We start from the raw sequence: 20615 nt of genomic DNA, 5'->3' as shown, positions 1-20615 counted from the left end.
GAATGAGTCACCCAAACTCATCGGAACTCACTGCATTATTCATTGGCAAATATTAGCAATGAAGACGCTGCCACAAGATTTACAAGTAGTAATGAAAAGCGTCATGAGTTCTGTCAATTTTGTAAAGGCGAGCACTTTAAAGAGTCGACTGTTTACACAACTGTGCAACAAGTTGGATGCGCCAAACAATGCTCTGCTATGTCATATGAAGTGAGATGGTTTTCCAGAGGAAAAGTTTTATGTGTTTTTCAGCTTTGTGATGAACTCAAAACTTTTTTTAATGAGAAAGCAAGACCACAGTTTAAAACATCTTTCAGTGACAAGTTAACTGCAGAAAAGAGCTTACTTAGTTGACATCTTTTCCATCTTGAATGAGTTAAATTGATCCATGCAAGGACCAAATGCAACATGCCTCGATTGGTCTGAAAATATATGATCATTCCAAATAAAACTTCAGATTTGGGGGAAAAAATTGGATGAAATTAAAATATACATTTTGCCTACCTTATTTGTTTTCTTTGAGGAAGATGACATTGAACCAGACAAAAGGATGATGGTAATTTCAATTAAAGATCACTTGCACATGCTTGCAGAAATTTCATCGTACTTTGCAAATCTACCTGACACCCCATTTGCACTTGCCAGAAGCCCATTCACAGTCAAACATGAAGATGTCCCTGAGACAGCACAAGAGGAGTTCACTGAACTTATTAACAGCGATGAAGCACTAGTTTTTCTACAATGCCAATTACAAAATTCTGAAGTGTTTGTAGTCATATCTTGTTCTGTCTGAGACTGTGTTGCACCTTCTTCTTCCATTTCCAACAACATATCTTTGTGAAAAAGGGTTTATCAGCTTGTTGATTATCAAATCTAAATACAGAAGTAGACTTGTTGTGGAAGATGATCTTCATAGTGCTTTTACAAACACTAGCTCAAGAATTTCTGATCTGGTGAAAAAGAAGTTATCTCAACCTTCGCACTGATGTTGGCTTTTTACGCATACTGTTGCAAGATGTAGCGATGTAGTTTACTGTTATATTAAGACTGTTACCCATGCTACATGATGCTTCAAGACAAATTTTCATTTATTTGTAATTAAAAATAAACATTTCACAAAATATTTACATATTATTTTGTAATTAATCACTATGCTTTACGTTCAAAGACTACCCTGAGGATTTCTGATCTGGTGAGAAAGAAGTTATCTTTACCTTCGCACTGATATTGGCTTTTTGCACATACTGTAGCAAGATGTAGCAATGTCGTTTACTGTTCCTATATTAGGACTGTTACTCATGCTATGCCATGCTTCAACACAAAATTTCATCTATTTGTAATATAATTACATATTGTTTTTGATTAATCACTCCGCTGTAATTATGTTCAATTTTTAACAAGGAAAATACATCCTGCATATCAGATATTTACATTACTATTCTTAACAGTAGGTAAATTACTGTCATGAAGTAGCAACAGAACTAATTTTATGGTTGGGGGTCACCACAACATGAGGAACTGTATTAAAGGGTGGCAACATTAGGAAGGTTGAGAACCACTGAGCTAAATCTTCTTCAGGACCCCCATGGTGATTACAAAGATGTGTCAAGCAGGCAGATCTCCTGGTAATGTTACAAATTCCCACTCAGGGTCTTTGTTGACAACTAAGAGTAATGCATCGGCTAGCCTAAGTTCCCAGGATCCCCGGAGCCAGTTCCTAAGGCAGTTTACCCTACACTTCCCAAGGAGTCTGACCTTTCCCAGCCTTATGTTAAACTTTGCAGGGAGCAGGTACCCCATTGACTCCTGCAGGATCAAAAACCCAGGCTTTGTCTCCTCTACACATCCATAGTGAGGCCTCTCACAATATTCAACTTCAGCCCCTCAAAGAGGCACCACCCAGGACAAAAAGATCTAACCTTTTTAGTGTTGGTCCTTATCCAATTTCTTCCTGCCTCCCAAAGTTAGGAAAAATTAACTCCTATTTCAGCCTCTGTAAACCTTTGGCTAAAAGAATGCAGAGTCCTCAACCTCTCCCTGCTTACCCATGGAAAGAATGTAATACCCTCAGCCCCTCGACTGCCAAACTGACTTCAGTTTTTGTTCTTACAATAAACCCCACCTGATTATCATTTGGGGCCTAGGGGATTTTCGGAGACACTTCAATCCTCCCAAAGGTCACCAGCTAGAATAAAGCCGATTGGATATAAGTGAAATTACACTACTATGCACGCCAAAAGACAGAATTAGAAGAGTGAAATGAGAGCCCACAGATTGGGAATATGTTTGTTACCAATAACACATCAGACAAAGGGCTAATTAAGAAAATATACAGAACTCTACATCTCAATAAGAAAATAACAAGAGACACAATCAAGTAATAGGAAAAATATATGAACAGACTGTTCACCAAAAATGAAGGACAAATGTTTAACAAACTTAAAAAAATACTCAGGATCAGTCGCCTTCAGGGAGATGTAAATTCAAACCACAATGACAGCACTTAACACCTACAATTCCAGCCCAAACCAAAGAAAGTAAACAAATGCTGGAGGATAGGAGGGATTTGGATCCATAAATACTTACAGCCACTGTGAAAAACCATGTGGCACTACTTACAACAACCAGTATTTGAAATCCCATATGATCCAGCAATACCACTCACTAGTAGGTATCATGGCATTCATATAATGAGATATATTTTAAAGAACAACAAAGGCAAAAAGATAAAGCTCAATCACAAAGGAATATTAAAAACTACAATATATTTTAAATGGGTCAAAAAGATATAAAAGGATAAAGGGTTTATTTTAACTTAACTACATCTGCAATAGTTGACTTTCCCAAGAAGTCTGCATGATAGCAAGACCATGATCATTCCTGTTCTATGGTCACAGTATTTCTCTGGTTAACGTAGTTAGAGATCAAAGGTAAAATCAGATATTGGTCTTGATATCAATGTACGTATGCATACATGATGAGTCTATCAGGCTTTCCCAGTCTCTATTCATATGATTTCCTGCAGGGTTTACATTGAAGTCATACAATGTGGCAGACATTTTGTTCAGCCCTCCTGTCCAATTACTGCATCAGAGTTTATCCTATGGGCTTTTGGAAACATAAAAGAAAATGTAATTTAATACTGGAGGCACTGCCAGTCACTAAATGCATACGCGCTTCCACAGTCCCTGTATTTATATGGTCTCTGCTGTACAAATCCCCTATTGTCACATGACTCCTTTTTGGCTATCGGCCAGCCATCCAGAACTACATTAGTTAGAATCCTAGTGTAGTTTACTGACACACGAGAGAAGCCAAAGTAGGTATATGCCAAGTCACTATGTTGCCAGAGCTTTCCTCCTGTATGAGATGAGTGTGGATGACACATGACTCCCTGTGGAGAGCTTTCCCATCTTGACTGAATTTAAAGCGTTTTCCATTGTGTGTTCATGTCAAGAAAACTTAGAAACACAGATAAATCTTTACCCACACTCATGACAGCTACATGGTAACTATCCTACATGAAATCATTGATGTGACATGAGCTCTCTTTTTTTTAATGTGATTTAAAACTTTACACAGTAAATTGGTTTTCCATTCAACAATTCATGCCTTGATTGCAGTCCCCAAGATGTACCAGCACTCTTCCCACTTCCGCCCTCCCAGTTTTACCATCATTATTCAACCTTCTTTCCAGTTCCTTCTTGCTTTTATGAGATTTTATTCATAACCAAATGCTATCCTTTTGATTTGATATGGTTGTTTGCTGTAAGGACTGTATACTTCCCAGATGTTATTCTTCCCCTCCAAGCCTGTATATTGTTTAGCTGAAAGATGAGTCAGAGGAGTGAGTACATTTCCTGGAGTGAAGACACTAAGGACCATAGTCTGGGAATTCCAAGTCTCCAGCAGACCAGTAAGCCGGATCTATTTTATGATTTTGGGTTTTGTTCCATTGTGTTCTCCCACTCAACTCATGCTCCTATTTTGTGATCTCTTTCTGAGTAATTAGCAGTGGAAGATGGGCACCGTCTAGTTCTCCTCTCAGGGTCATGGAGGGTGAGGTTCGCTGTGGTGCAATGGTCCTCAGGATTAATTGTTCGTATACATCTTCTATCATCTTATTTTATGGTACTTTGGAGCTGTTTCTGGGGTTAACAATGAGCACGCAAATGGGGCAGGCACTACTGGCATCTTATTGGGCAATCTACTGTTTGGTATAGCTGTGACCCAGAAAAAAATGGGTTCAGCTCTTTCAGGCACTGATAGCTGGAAGAAAACTGAGGTGCCCTTGGGCCATGTGGAGGTGTGGAAGGCCCTGTCCCCAAACCGATGGGCCATGTCAGTAGAGGGACAGTAGTTCAGAGAATGGGTACCTGCATGGTAAATCACAATTGTCTGTTCAAACACTTGGTCCAGGCCAAACTCGAGCACCTCTTCCTTTGTTTTAAAAGCTTTGTTACACTAACCCTAATGAAAAGTTTTCTCGTTGGGAATTTTCTCATGTTTAATGAGACTTGACTTCTACATATAAGATTTTCCACATTTAATTCATGCAAAGGACTGCTTTACTGTGTGAAATCTCTGATGTGCTATAAGGAAATTCATCCGGATAAAACTTTACCACCCGTACCACATAGATAAGGTTTTTCTCCAGTATGAATTTGTAGATGAATTTTGAGATTTGCTTTCTTTGTGAAGCCTTTGCCACATTCACCACATACATGAGGTTTGTCTCCAGTATGAGTTCGTTGATGAACAGTGAGAGCAGTCCTGTTGATAAAAGTCTTTTCCACATTCATTACATACATGAGGTTTCTCTCCAGTATGAGTTCGCTGATGATCAGTGAGGCCCTTCTTCCTGATAAAAGCTTTCCCACATTCATTACATACATGGGGTTTTTCTCCAGTATGAGTTCGCTGATGATCAGTGAGAGCACTCTTCTTGATAAAGGCTTTTCCACATTCATTACATACATGAGGTTTCTCTCCAGTATGTGTTCGCTGATGAACAGTGAGAGCAGTCTTCCTGATAAAGGCTTTTCCACATTCACTACATACATGGGGTTTCTCTCTAGTATGAGTTCGTTGATGAACAGTGAGAACAGTTCTGTTGATAAAGGCTTTTCCACATTCACCACATACATGGGGTTTCTCCCCAGTATGAATTCGCTGATGAACAGTGAGATTACTCTTCCTGGTGAAACCTTTCCCACATTCATTGCACACATAGGTAGTCCGTGCCACATGAGTTTTCTGATGTTCCTTGAGGTATGATTTCCTATGATAAGTTTTGCCACATTCTAAGCATTTATATGGCTTTTGTCCTTCGTGAGCTTTTTGATAATGTTCATTGAGATTGAACATTTTATTGAATTTTTGTCCACAATGACTGCATCTATAGATCTTATCTACTACATCAATGATCTGGTGCTCCAAGAGCAAAGGCTCCTCAATGAAGGTCATCCCACATTTATCACCTGTGTGTGGTTTCTCAATTTCATCTGATTCCTGATGCTGAATCCACTGAGACTTCATGAATCTGGATTGTTCACACTCAGGGAGTTTCATTTCAGTATAAAATTGCTCTTGTTCAACATGGGGAAAATTTTTCTCATCTGCATTGAGCACAATTGACTTCTTTATTTTGTTGCTTCTGTGCTTATTTAATTTCAGAGTGATTAACTCTGATTTTACAATTCTTCATGAAAATCAAACATCTCATAATTTTCCTTGAGAGGAAAATTAGTTTTGTGCTGAGAAACAAAACTTTCGAATGTATTAAATTTATAGCATTGTTCTGTTCTGTCCTTATATCTTTCCTGTTGCAAGTGTTCGAGCATATGATCACCATCTTTCTGGATTTCTATAAAAGAAGAGAACATTGAATCTTTCCATCATGGACCTCTTAAAATAAGCATTGATACAAGGTAAATCTTTAGTGACAACCCTCTTACATGAATGTAAATAAAAGACTATGCTTAAAATTTATTGCCCACTGGAAGTAATACAATCGTGTAAAGAATCCCAAGGATCAAAACAGTTATTATAGAAACAAGGTTGGATAAGAAAGTAATGAATGCACACAGATTTGGTATTTACTTAAATAAAGCCATGAAATATACAACAAATGTAATATAAACAAAACATTGAGACCAATAGGCCAAAGTAGTGGTAAGGCTTGCTAACTTCAGTTGATAGATGACAGATGTATTCATTCCATCAATCTTTACTGAGATACAACTAAGTACTAGATAAAGTTCAGAATATGAAAAATGCAGAATGTTCTACCTGGGAGAAAATCACGTTTACAGGTATATATGAAAGCACCATGGCACAGAAACATATTCTCTAGTTTATGGAGCCTGTATTCTAGCTTATACCACCCATCTTCCAGTGTTGTCCGGTAGCTTGAAGGTTGCTGTGATGTCAGAAGCACTGCCACCCAGTGTTTCAAAGAAAAGCAGGACCACCCATGGCGCACAGGTCTTAGTGGATTCTCCAGAAATAGGGACTGGGAGGAAGACCTGGTGATCTACTTCTGGAACAAGAACCCCTCAGGTTTAATGGCAATGAAGTAATACTGAACAAGTACTAAATCTTCAAAGTACAGTCAACAGTGATGATGTGGATGGAGGAGAACTTTGGGGACATTAAGTGGTTGACAAGTCATGACTGAAAATAAGAAAAAATAGCTGCATACATCCTCTAATAATTGGAAGACAGAATATATGAAGTATTATCAAGAACAATTGCAAGTGTTCAAAACAAAATGGAATGTTTAAATATTGATGGTATATGGCTTATTAAACTTTAATAGACTGGTACTGGCTATTTTAAATTAGATAATCAAATGGTTTATAAGGCTGAGATTGACAAATTGAAAATACTGGTGTCATATTGATCATCAAAAGTACATTCAAGATCTTCTCTGAAGTATAGTTCTGTCAGTGGTAGGTTAATATTCATATGCATGCAGGTAAGACCAGCCACAAGTGTTACTTAAATTTGTGCACTTACTGTTAAAGCAAACATAAATGTAGATTTAGCCCCAAAGCAAAACCGGCCCGTAGGAGTAGCATGTGCAATTAAAGAAGAAAAAGCAGACAGCAAAAATAAGGTCATGTAACAGTGAATGTATATAGCTGCAAGTGGTGGAAGCCTCCAGAAGGCACAGATACTACAGAATGAACAAGTATGAATGTGTGAATATCCTGATTTCTTTTAGAACACTTCATGATAAGTATCAGGCTGTGGGAAACTGAGGACCAAGAAGAGGGTGGATGTAGACAAATTCTTTGTTCTCAGAATTAAAGAAGATTGCAAGGCCTAGTATCTGGGAAGAGTGAGGCATGCACATTTGTAAGTTGGAAAAGAGTCCCAGTCACATTCTCTGAATTAAAAACCATCTCCACAATATCCCCTTACTATAGTGTGACCTTAATGATACCTCATACAAGCACATGGCTAATTACTAGCTGCCACCAGCTTTAGCTATAAGAGCAGACCTGTTGTTATTGGCCACCCTGCTCAGATGACAGTTATTCCCCCCACCTGCCCTCAGCATTGGTCTTAAGTTGTTCACCCAAATAGTTCAGGGCCCTCCAGGTTAAAGGCACTGCCTACCTTGTTTGGTACATAGGTGTCTGTGTGGTGGTGGGAGGGGGTATGTGCCTGCATGCCCTGAGACTTTATACCATATATACTCGAGTATAAGCCAACCCAAATATTACAAAAACTGCATTTTACCACAAATCTGCATTAAAAAAGTGCTGAACAACTCCACGTATACAGGAGTATATATGGTAAATTGGTGAAAGAATACATTCTCTCTCCTGCTCAGACTTGGCATCCAAGAAGAGGTGAATGCCTAAATACTCCTGTCTGCCTTTTTTATTTCTGCCCTTCAATTACACAACCATCCCTTAGGACCCTTCCAGAAGGCATTTAAGAGACAAATGGATAGTTGGTTCCTTGAGTGATAGCAACAAAAGGAAGCTAATTGCTTTGAAAGCTAGGCATCTTTAGCTGAGAAGCAAGAAGTCAGCCACCTGTAGGAGCTGCATACGAACATCTTTAATGGAAGAAGGGTAGTTGGGAAGAAAACTATCTGGAGATTGTGCGTTATCAGCTCTAGCTTTATCCTTGCTGCTTGTGGAGGTTTTCTTCTAACACTAGTACTGGTCTTTCAAGCCCTGTGGCAAGGACTATAGAGATAAGGCTGCTTTATACTTTCATCCAGGTTCTGTTTTTCACAATAAAGAAATTGAGGGTGGTGGAGGGAGAGGATAAAGGGTAGCTGATATCAAGGAGTTCAAGAAGAAAATGTTTTGGAACTGTGGTGGCAATTGTACAGTACTGTTCCATGTGACTGAACTATGGAATGTTAAGATAACTGTGAAATCTCCAAATAAAATGATTAAAAAGATATATATTCAAAATTTTCCAAAACTTTTGCAACCTGACACTGATCAACCATACAATCATGTGCACCGATGAATGTAAAATTTGGGAACAATAACAGTAATTGGAAAATGTGGCTTTAGTGACAGAAATGACACACAAATTAACTGATAAAATTTTGAGACTAATGATTTCACAACAAATTCCTTATTAGAAACAGAAATGGAGACTATACATGTAGATCTTTCTAAGTCAAACAAATGAAAATCAAATCAACCACATCTATGGAAAGAAATGATGGAGAAGTTCATTAATCAAAACAAGGCCAGGGGTTATCTGTGGAACAGATCATCAGTTCCTCAAATGTAAGTTGAAGCTGGCCAAAGGATTTAGATCAGAGAGCATAGAGATTATCTAAAGAATAAACTTGAGGATTTGAAGACTGATGAGTGAACACTAATGACTGAAGACCAGATCATCATATACATGGAAACCAAAGACTAATAAAAAGACAGAAAACAAAGACAGCAATATTGAATATACTATGCACTATTTCAATAACAAAAAAATCAGTGTTGGAATATACAGCCCAAATGTTCTATAGAAGCAGCAAAGCATCATTCAGGTTTTGGACCTGTTAAGAAGGTGTGGGTGTGGGCTTAAGAAGGCATACTGCATAATAAGGAATATACATCAGACATGCGTTTAATGAAAAAAAAATTAGAAAGAAAGGAAAAAAGAAAGCAGGATGTTAATAATGTCCTTTCCACTTAAAAAGTTATTGGAGGAACAGGCAACTTAAAAAAAATTAGCCATCTAGATCAGAAGTAACAAAGCCTGCATGGAGGGAGCACAGCAGCCAGTTTGATCATGAGGTATCAAAGGGATCAGGTGTCAGGCATCATCAGAACAAAAAATCATATCATTGTGAATGAGGGGGTTTGCGGAGTGGAGACCCAAAGTCCATCTGGAGGCAATTGGGCATCCACTTAAGGAAGGGTGGCGGTGAAGAGAGCCAGTCAGGGTGCAGTGTAGCAATGATGAAACATACAACATACCCCACTCCCCATCATGATCCAAATTTTACCTTACAAACCCAGCTAGACCAGAGGATGTCCAATGGTACAGATAGGAACTGGAAGCAGAGGGAATCCAGGTTGGATGATCATTTTAGGACCACAGTGAGTGTGGCAATACCAGGAAGCCAGAGGGAGGGTGGGGTAGAGAGGGGGAACCTATTACAAGGATTTACATATGGGGACGGACAACAGAAAAGTGGGTGAAGGGAGACGTCAGACAGTGTAAGATATGACAAAATAATAATTTATAAACTATCCAGTGTTCATGAGGGAGGGAGGAGCGGGGAGGGAGAGAAAAATGAGGAGCTGATGCCAAGGGCTTAAGTGGAGAGCAAATGTTTTGAGAATGATGAGGGCAACAAATGTACAAATGTGCTTTACACAATTGATGTGTGTATGGATTGTGATAAGAGTTGTACGAGCCCCCAGTAAAATGATTTTTTTTTAAATCTTACAAGTAGAAAAAAATTGAAGGTACAGTGCTAAAGAATATCCCAAGCGGATAATTTTCTTGCTGGGAAGATGATCTTAGATACCTGAAAATAACAGAAGTCACACACGTATTTCACCAAAAAGAATAAAATATGGAAAAATATGTCTGTTAAACAATTCCAACAGAGAAGGCAATTTGATCATCTCTATTAGAAAACAGAAAGAACTTATGTCACTAGAATGAAGAAAACTTTAGAGAGGAGAAAAAATGAGAAAATGGAAACCAATACCTTTAGAGTAGTGTTTCTCAACCTGTGGGTTATGACCCCTTTGGGGATCAAAGGACCCTTTCACAGGGGTCACCCAATTCATAACAGTAGCAAAATGAGTTGTGAAATAATAACAAAAATAGAGACACTCCAAGGGGGAAAGCTAAGGAAACACAATGGAGACCTATTTATGGCCGGACCTTAAGATCCATGCTTGCACAATAGTAGAGGAATGTGTTGTATTCTGGGGACAATTATGTACTCCAAGTTCTCTGTTTGGAGAGAGGCTTGCAAGATGGACTTTCATAGTAAGGTACAAGCATATAAAGGGGAAAGTTTTGACAACCTTAAAGAAAATTATAGACACAGACATATAATAATGTAAATCAAATAAATGGACATCTAAAAATCTAATCTCAGAAGAGCTACAGGAGTACTTCTTGCAACTGGTAGGAAAAGTGAGGTCTCACATTCGAAGGAACACACACTTTTATGTATTACCCGACACCTATGATGGATGTGAGGCCTTCTAACAGTTGAATCAACCTCCCAGGCCAATTCCCCTTAAGCTATGTTGACCACACACCTGAAAAATTTCCATACAGCTTGTCTCTAAAAACAACCCCATTTCTCCTTGTTCCTATTGAGAGGAAGCATCTGAGGTGACAATTAGATTACCTGTTCATAAGAATTACATAATCTTAGACACCAAATTTAACCTAAGGTTTGTAAAGTGTGCAGATTGTTGTATTTCTAGGAAAATCATGTTCAAAGGAAAAAAAGTAAAAGGTGTTTTCTCAAGAGTAGATGACCTTACCCATTAACCTAGTACCAGAGAATGCAATGGGAATCTACCTCTTCGAGAACACCACAGACACTGCAAAGAATTTAACACATAAGATAGGAAAAGCCAGTGACAAGGTCAATGACTTGAGAATTCTCCTCACCAATGGAAACCAGGTTGTGATAGTTCTCCAACATCACATCCTGATATAGGGTCTTCTGAGCAGGGTTCAGGAGCTGCCATTCCTCCCAGGTGAACTTTATAGCCACATCATTGAATGTCAGTGATTCCTGTAGTAAGGGGAGTCTATTTAACGATGTATTTTTCATTTGAAGATTTTTTTAAATATCTTACAGTAAAGAAAGCAAAACAGTAATGAAAACTGTACATTCCATAATGTGTACTAAACTGAGAACTTGGTGGAAAGTATTTGACCTTATTTCTACATTGGCAACCATGGGGACGGAAAACTAGCTCTATTTTCAGAAAGATCTCTATTGTTCTGAGAAAGGAATGTTTTCAAATACACGTTCTCCAGGCCAAATAATGTGCAACCGACAATAGCTCTCCATGAAGGAGCAGTCTTATAGGAGCTATCATACTGTGTTCCCCCGAAAATAAGACAGACCCATAAAATAAGCCATAGCAGGTTATCCAAGCAATTGTGCAAGATAAGTCATATTCTGAAAATAAGACATAGTGACAGGAATGGCTATGCAGCATACCGCCACAGAGAGGGAACAAAGATGGACAGCCTTTCTCACCTGCCCCATCGTGACAGCTGCTATCTCGGAGATGATGGGAGGGGTGTGGGCAGTCCCATCAACCTGATAGCGCCCCACTGTCAGGTCCCGGTTGTTCTGTGCGTGCTGCAAGCTGAGGCAGAGAGGGAGACATAGACAGTGAATATAAAAGTCTCCTTAGTGAAGTGAGGAGCAGGGCGCTCTGCTTTAGGTATGGTGTGTCTTCAGGGGGAAGAAGTAAAGCTGTGGCTGCCATTTTACTCAGCACTGAGGGTTGATGTTCCACAATAAGGTGACTTAACTATATTTGAATAAATGTAGATTGTTGTGCCATACTTAATAAAAATAAGACATCCCCTGGAAATCAGCCATAGTGTGTCTTCTTGAGGAAAAATAAATATAAAACAGTGTCTTATTTTTGGTTGAAACACAGTAGTAGAAGAATCATTTCTCTGCCTAGCTGCTTCACTGTGCTTGAAGGTTATCGGTAAATTAGAATAATCAGGTTCTGTAGCCAGTCCACTATAAAATGTAGCAAATGCCTGGGGAGGGCTCAGGGCAGGTTTGAAGTCAAGCAGCATTAGGTCAAGATAGTGACTCACCTCATTGCTTGTCGCGTTACTCACTTATATTACCCATTGACTATGTATATGCTAAGTGCATGAGGTGGGTGCCTTATGAATGATCTGTAAGCTCCATTATATATGCCCACTGGAATATACATTCACTCTCTCAGTCCTGGCATGGGAAGGGAGCCCCTGTGTCCGGCTGTCTGCTCTCTGTCTTTTAATATTTGCCACAATTGCAATGTCACTCCTAAGGTTCGAGTGTTGGGGACCTCTGTACCACCAAAGTAATCCACCCACTCATAAAATTAGAATTTTGAGTACCAGTGAAATGAGCTGAATGAGCCAGAAGTAGCTGATTTATACTCACACAAAGTAGATAAACACCTGTTTATATTAACAAACAAGTTTACAGTACATTGTGAAATGGAATGTGGAGTCCTAGCAGCATCACCAGCGTACGAGGCTCGGTACCTTCAGTGGCACCCGCTATCAGGAACAGTGCAGATGGGGGAGGTCAAACAGAGCTCAGCTGTCCAACATTTTTGGTCAATTCTTACATAAGTCATTCCTCCCACACCACTCTTTGTCTCAGTTGTGGGTTTGATAATCCATGGCTATGGCCACACAAAACTCATAGATCAAAGTGGCCTATTAATGAACAAAGTAAAACCTGGGATCAAGAATAAGAAGCTATAACTCAGATCCCTAAACAGAAAGTTCATAGAGTTTATCTCCCTTCCTGAGTGCGGGGAAACTCTTAGAAACCACCTTAGGATAAGCTCTTCTTGTCAATCTTAGGACAAATTCTTCTCAGCCACCTTCGAGCAGTATTGACTTAACTTTAAATAAAAGGTCCTCTTGCACCTGCCTTCTTTCATCACATGCTCTCTAAGGGGCTCCTCCTAATCTGGCCTAAGCAGTGAAGGTGCTAGGTTGAACCAAGAAGCCATCATATCAAGAGAGAGAACTGCCTGCAGGTATTGTTCAGAGGAGACAGTGGGACACTGGCCTGTTATCTGAACTGTTTATTAGGTTTTGTTAGCCCCTGCAGCCACATAGTTCAGAATGAACCCATAGATTAGGCATTTGCCAGCTTGCAGACATTCAGGAGCCATTTCCATGACATCCCTTCAACTGTGAGCTGCCTGTGTGACCTGATTTGAGAGCTTCCTCCACTCCATGAGCCAACAGTTTGCTGCCTGACATTTGAGATTCACCAGCTTCCACATCCTGAAGAGTTATTTACCTGATAGCTATTTAGTTTTGTGAGATACTGCAGAGCAAATCAAGGAACATCGTGAACCTCTACCTCCTAGGGACTGGTCTACTGCTGCTCCTGCACAATGCACTGTAATATTCATGAGTCAAGAGCTGTACCAATAGCAATAATGCCGAGGGAAGAAGGGACACAGTGACAGAGCCAATTGTGACAGATCCAGAAAGGGATTTTCAGCCATGATATGGGTAGGGCAGGCAAGATCAAGAGGAGGATATACCTCAAGGAGTGGAGAGGAGCCTAGAGAGATGGAATTGTGAAATGAGTCTTCCTTGAGGGGGCTAAATGTCTGGAAGGGACAGAGAGAACAGGCCTGTCCTCAAGAAGAGAAAATTTGCCTACATGGTTCTTTAATATGAATGCCAACGCATAGCCTACAGATTCTGATACCAAATTACATTCTGTTACAGAATAAAATTTTTACCTGTGACTCTGGACTGTAATTTGTACATGGCCACTGCAAAAAATTAATGAGCTGAGTAGGACTGCTCTGTTCCCCTTGCTGCTCTGTTGCACACCCTTAGGACTGTTGGAAAGATACTAGTGTCAGAACTGGAAAACTATTGGAGGGCACAGGTATGTTTAAGCTCTGCCTCACATAAATCAGGACTGATGTTGATGGGTGATTGTCCCTCCTACTTCTATAGTTAGAGGAAGTGAGACGTCACCCATTTGTAAGCTTCTATGGCTACAAGGCCCATTTTAGATGCATTAATGAGAATGTGGCTGTTTGGGAGGATATGTAACATATCACTTTCAGAAAGAAGCATTAAAGATACTTAACCAAACAAAAATCCCACGGAAGATTAAACTGTCCTAAAAAGGTGATCTTATTTCTTAAAAACTAGGCAAAATCAAGGAGTTGGAAACAACTCAAATTTCCACCAACAGATGAATGGATTAAAAAACTGTGGTACATACATACAATGGAGTACTACGCATCCCCCAAAGCAGTGATGAACACATGAAGGACATTACCGAATGGGAAGAACAGGAGGAAATTTTGCTAAGTGAAGTAAACCAAGCACAAAAGGACAAGTGAAACATAAGTCTGTTGAGGTAAGCTTAAAAGTGCAAAAGAGTTATAGGGGGAAAAGCTACTATATACAAACATTCCTGGGGTGAAGTCCAGGTAGTATGGCAGGGGCCAGACCAAAATCATCCAGGGATACATATGGAAGGCAACTAAAGAGGAGGGGGGAGGGGGAGAAATAAAAAGACATGAGTAGCAGGGGAATAGGGCACTAACCCACCCAAGGGGAAGGTATTGTTTATATCTCCACAGAGAAAAAGGGACCAGACTTCAACCAAGATGTGAATGCAACATACCAGCATGAAGCAGGGAGCCAATAGGGAGGTCTGAGGGGCCAAACCAATCCCAACTATGGGGACTGTCCCTCCTCCCGCAAAAGAATTCACTTAAGAGGACAGCATTGAAGCTATACCTCAGGGCGAGGGTCATATCATTATCAGAGCACACAGGAGCAAATAAAGGGAGAGGAAGAGAGAGCGGAATACATTCTGGCCCACCAAGTCTTGAGGATGATATTCCCACACAGAGCAGTCAAAGCACAGAGAGAAACATAGGGTTGGCCACAGTAGGAGACACAAGGTCACTCACTGACCCATAGTGCTATGAGGAAAAACACTGGAGACAGTGCAGGAATTTCACCAAATCTGACCCCACCACACTGAGGTGAAACACTACGGGCATGAAACAGAACACCAAGGGGAACAGAGCAACAAAGTCCCCAGGGAATACCAAAAGTAGACTTTGGATCCAGGCCATGTAACCCCATCAGACTCAACTAGAAAGCACTACTAAAGGTCAACAAACAGACCTTGAACTATTTACAAGCTTTTCTTTTTGTTGTTATTGTTTTATTTTATTTTGTTGCTTTGTTTTGCTCTGTCTTTTTTTCTGTGTATATTATTATCTCTTCAGTTCTATATAGATAAGATAGGCAGGATAAACAATCTGGAGGAGAAAACAATGGGTCAACTGTTGGGGGGGGTGGCATGGGGTGGCAGGGGGAAAGGAAGAGGGTGTTAGCAAATCCAGGGACAAGGAAACACGTGATCCAAAGTTGATGTTGAGGAGGGCTAGTAGGGCTTGATCAAGGGCAATGTAACCGAGAGGAATTACTAAAACCCAAATGAAGGCTGAATGTGATAGTGGAACAAGAGGAAAGTAAAAGGAAATAAAGGAAGGAACTAGGAGGCAAAGGGCATTGATAGAGGTCTAAATATAGGCATGTACAAATAAATATATTTATATATGATGATGGGGAAATAGATCTATGTGCATTTATTTATATGTTCTCGTATTAAGGTTGCAGATGGACATTGAGCCTCCACACAAGTTCTCCCTCAATGCAAGAACACTTTTTTCTATTAACCTGGAATTCCATGATGCTCACCTTCCCAACAGGATCGCTGAAGGCAGAGCGGGTGCACAAGCAAATGTGGTGAATTAAGTTGATGGTGCCTGGCTATAAAAAGATATAATACCTGGGATGTTAAAGGCTTGAAGATAAACAAGCAGGCATGTAGCTGAGAAACAACAAAGCCCACAAGGAAGAAGCTCAGCCTCTGTGATCATGAGGTGTCAAAGGGATCAGGTATTAGGCATCAACGAACAAAAAATCCTATCATTGTGAATTTGGGGGAGTGCAGAGTGGAGACTGAAAGCCCATCTGTAGGCAACTGGACATCCCCTTACAGAAGGGTTATGGGAAGGAGAAGAGCCAGTCATGGTGCAATATAGCACCAATGAAACCTATCACTTCCTTCTATTTCTTTAATGCATCCTCCCCGCCACTATCATGATCCCAGTTCACCCTTACAAATCCAGATAGATCAGAAAATGTACACTGGGGTGGATAAGAGCTGGAAACACAGGGAATCCAGGATAGATAAACTCCTCAGGACCAATAATGAGAGTAGAGATACCAAGAGGGGAAGGGAAAAGTAGGGGAACCTATCACAATGATCTACATAAAAGCACCTCCCTGAGGGACGGACAACAGCAAAATGGGTGAAGGGAGACATCTGACAGTGTAAGACATGAAAAAATAATAATTTATATATTATCAAGGGTTAGTGAGGGAGGGTGAAGGAGGGAGGAAAATAATGAGGAACTAATATCAAGGGCTCAAGTGGAAAGAAAATGTTTTGAGAATGATGATGGCAACAAATATATAAAGGTGCTTGACACAATAGATGTATGTATGGATTGTGATGAGTTGCACGATCCCCCAATAAAATTACTTAAAAAAACTAGGCAGAGTATATCATTTGAATGATTCTCATGGGTTGGCCATAGAATAAGTTGAAAGATAATGTCATCCAAAGTACCCTCGATGATGTATTATGTTCAATGTCAATAGTTTAGTTCAATGTCAATACATAGGCAATATGTATATGATCAATATACATATTCCTAATCTTCTCCTACCCAATGTTGAAGTCAGAATCTGAGTTTAGCTATAGCTTCTACAATTCCAAATTCCCACTTTTCCAATGAACTGAATCAGTGTTATACAGGCTTCTACAAGTCAAGTAGGAAATATAGAAAATATACATCAAAATCACCTGAGCTTTGGTCATTTACTTTAGTCCTTAGACACTGCCGGCAACTGGGATGCTCTATGTTTGTCTTAACTGTATCAGTTCCAATGATGCTCACAAATTTCAACCTCTCATGGGGACATCCTTGAAATAATAATACCCAAACCAGGCACTTCTTCCTCTTTCTTCTGTGCTGCTATTGATGCACAAGTTGCAGGCTGATGAGAGAATACAATGAGAGTATCACAGGACCTGTAGGTCCAGATACTGTTACTGTTCTGTTCCCCTTCTTACACAAAGTCCCCAATACTGTTAACGTTGCCATTATTGAATGATAGAAAACATGCTTATACCATGACCAATAAATCTAAAACTCTTAATTTTTAAACATGTGAGTAAAAGATGACTTTATAATACAGATTGGACAATCAAATATACATGCCAAGAGGAAGAAACAAAAAAGCTGGATCCCTACCTCACAGCATACAGAACTATCAATTCCTTACTGTGTGACTCTCAAGGAGAATGACAAATCAATGAACTTTGAAAATGATGATTAATTAAACCATCTGGAAACATTTTAAATGGGCTATATAAAAAACTATTATGAACTTCTAAAGGAACTAGAAATTGTACAATCACTTCAGTTTAGAAACACTTTAAAATGCACCATCATGTAAAGTTAGACATATAAACACCCAATAGGACACAATAAAACTGCTGCACAGTTTCCAAGACTCTGAAGCCATGACAGGCAGCTAATGGGTTTGTACCACTGACCATGAGGTTAGCAGTCCAATTCTTAATAAATGAGAAAACCAGGACTCCAAAATAAACACTTATGTAGCATCTATTAGATTGAAATTTATATATATATGAAAAGAAAAAGTATACATCCCCCATAGTGAGTGCACTTTTGACTCTCAAGATAAACAATGTTATTAATTTAGCATTATTTGTCGCACCTAATACAGTTTGTTAGTTGGCCTATACAAATATACAGTCTTAATTCCTTCCAAATATTTATGTGGGTTTGTCGCCCGCCAATGTGAACAAGGCAAAGGAGCCCTGGTGGCATAGTGATTACTGTTGGGCTGCTAATCGCTAGGTCAGCAGTTGGAAATGACATATTTCTCCTTGAGAGAAAGATGGCACTTCTCCCAAGAGTGACAGGGCTCTCTACTCTGTTAATGAGATAGTCTTTGAAACTCACAGGGGCAGTTCGACCCTGTCATATAAGCTCTCGATGAGTCCGTGTTAACTTGATAGCATTGAGTTTGGCTTATTTGGTTTAAGAGGATTGGGCAGCTTGCCCAACAATAGATTGGTACCCTTGTGGCTACGCCATTTAGATGTCTGAAAATCTAATGCAGAACTAATTACAAAGATCTACATATTACCTTCTCCCTGAGGGATAGACAGCAGAAAAGGGGGTGAACAGAGATATCAGACAGGGCAAGATATGACAAAATAATAATTTATAAATTAGCAAGGGTTCAAGAAGAAGGGGAGAGCAGGTAGGGAGGGGAAAATGAGGAGTTGATGCCAGGGTATTAGGTGGAGAACAAATGTTTTGAGAATGAGGAGGGCAATGAATGTACAAATGTTCTTTACACAATTGATGTATGTATGGATTGCGGTAAGATTTGTATGAATCCCTAATAAAACGATTTTTTTAAAAAAAAGAAAGCCTAACGTGGGAATTAGTCACATTGGACATCTAGTTAGGTTTAATTGAGCCATTTCAGAAACAGAACTTGGGATTTCACTACCATCAAAAAAGAAGAGCCTGGATCCTAGATTCTTTTTTTTTTTTTTTTTTTTTTGCTTTTGGGGAAAATAGTTTTAATTGTTGTTCAGAAATATCCCCCAAGGTCTTCCAGGCATGATCTTGCACACATCGGGAGCGTCGGGCAAGGGTGCAGGCCCACCAGCCAGCTAACCTGAGGATTGCCTGGCAAGCACACTCCAGTCCTGGCTCATCTCCAGCGAGTCTGTCAGGTCCATCAGAGTACTCCCCAGGGTATTACAATTGTCCTTAAAGCTCTTCAATTCGAGGAAATGCTTGGCAGGTTTACTCTTCTGACTGGAGGGGAGGTATGTCACCTGGAAGGTCGTTGGGAGACTTCAGGAGATTGGGTAAGGTCTTTGGCTGCTGACTGGTGGTGTCGCTGAGAGCTCCCACTTTGTGTTTTGACCGCAGTGGCCAGTTCAGTCAGGGCCTCCTGAGAGCGTAGGTATACTCACTCTGGCCAAAGACATCTAGCCCATAGCAGGCTGCCTCATAGCCATGCAGCAGGGGATCAATGAGGGCCTTGCACACACCCTTGAAAGGAGTAGTAGCATTCCGAAGATGGAGCAGGTAGGAATGGAAATTTCTGCCTATTAGGGGATGACGATGCCAGCCTTCAGTGTGAAATGGGATCCAGGAGACATGAATGGTGTCCAGAGCTTTCATCTTGTACAGACAATTGTAGCAGTTTTGATTTCCCTGGGTTTCCAGCTGTGGCAGTCTGGCATCATCATCTGCAAGGAGCTGGGATTCCTACTTGTGATCCTGAACTCTGGATAGTTGAATATCAATCTCTTCTTTCAGATCGTTGGGGGGCATGAGGGTTCCCCACAGGGACATGAGGGCTCCTCCGAGATCTCATTGCAAAGAACATGATTTGCCTCTTCACAAAAATAAATAGTAGTACAAATACCAGGCTCCCGTAGGCCATCACCAGCATTACATTCACCCCAACAGCCAGTCACTAGTGGACACCATGGCCTTCCCACCCTACGCAAAGCTGCTCTGGTTTACCCCGTTGCCTTGACTCATCAGCCCGGTTCATTTGCGTTTCCTGGAGCTCCCCAGCCATTTCCTTATGGGGGAAGACTAAGCGAGACACGGCCTGAAAACATGGCAGTTTGCGGGGGGGGGGGAGGGCATATCCTAGATTCTTGCATTGAAACTCTTCAATCCAGAAGACAGAGAGCTGTGACACAAGAGAGAAAATTATGGGGAGAAGCAGCAACAGAGACACGGTGGCAGCAGAACCAAGAGACTGAGACAGAACAGTTGGATTCCCAGACCACCGAACAAGAGAGCTGAGTGCATTTGGGCAGGAGGTTAGTAGGTGAAGTGGTGTACATCTGGGTATTTATTGGGGGAACTAGATTTGCCAACCTACACAGAGCTGAGTGTGTTTGGTCTGAGGCTAAGGGGCAGAGTGAGCATCTATCCGCAGAGCTAAAAGACCTTTGTAACTTTTCCCCATTCAGGACAGAAGCCAAAAAGCTGCAGGACCTGCCCTTACGTGCAGAGATGTCTGCCAAGATGCTGTCCGAAAGGAGAACTGTACCTTGAGTTATTTGTGATCCTAAATTGTGTGTTAGAGTAGAAAAGTGAACCATATGTCAAATATAATTTAAGGAGAACATTTATTAAACTTAAGATATAATAAAAGATGCGTGTGCACACGCACCCACACACACCATTAGCACG

At 40.3% G+C, this 20615-nt stretch overlaps 1 pseudogene; it reads right to left on the bottom strand.

The window, feature by feature from the left end:
- Window positions 1–9964: 9964 nt before the first annotated feature.
- LOC142443136 (protein C1orf43-like) lies at window positions 9965–19895 on the bottom strand (annotated as a pseudogene).
- Between the last annotated feature and the right edge of the window lie 720 nt (window positions 19896–20615).

This window comes from Tenrec ecaudatus, chromosome 3 (assembly GCF_050624435.1).
Source record: "Tenrec ecaudatus isolate mTenEca1 chromosome 3, mTenEca1.hap1, whole genome shotgun sequence".
Lineage (NCBI taxonomy): Eukaryota > Metazoa > Chordata > Mammalia > Afrosoricida > Tenrecidae > Tenrec > Tenrec ecaudatus.
This window is presented reverse-complemented; position numbering and strand designations above follow the sequence as displayed.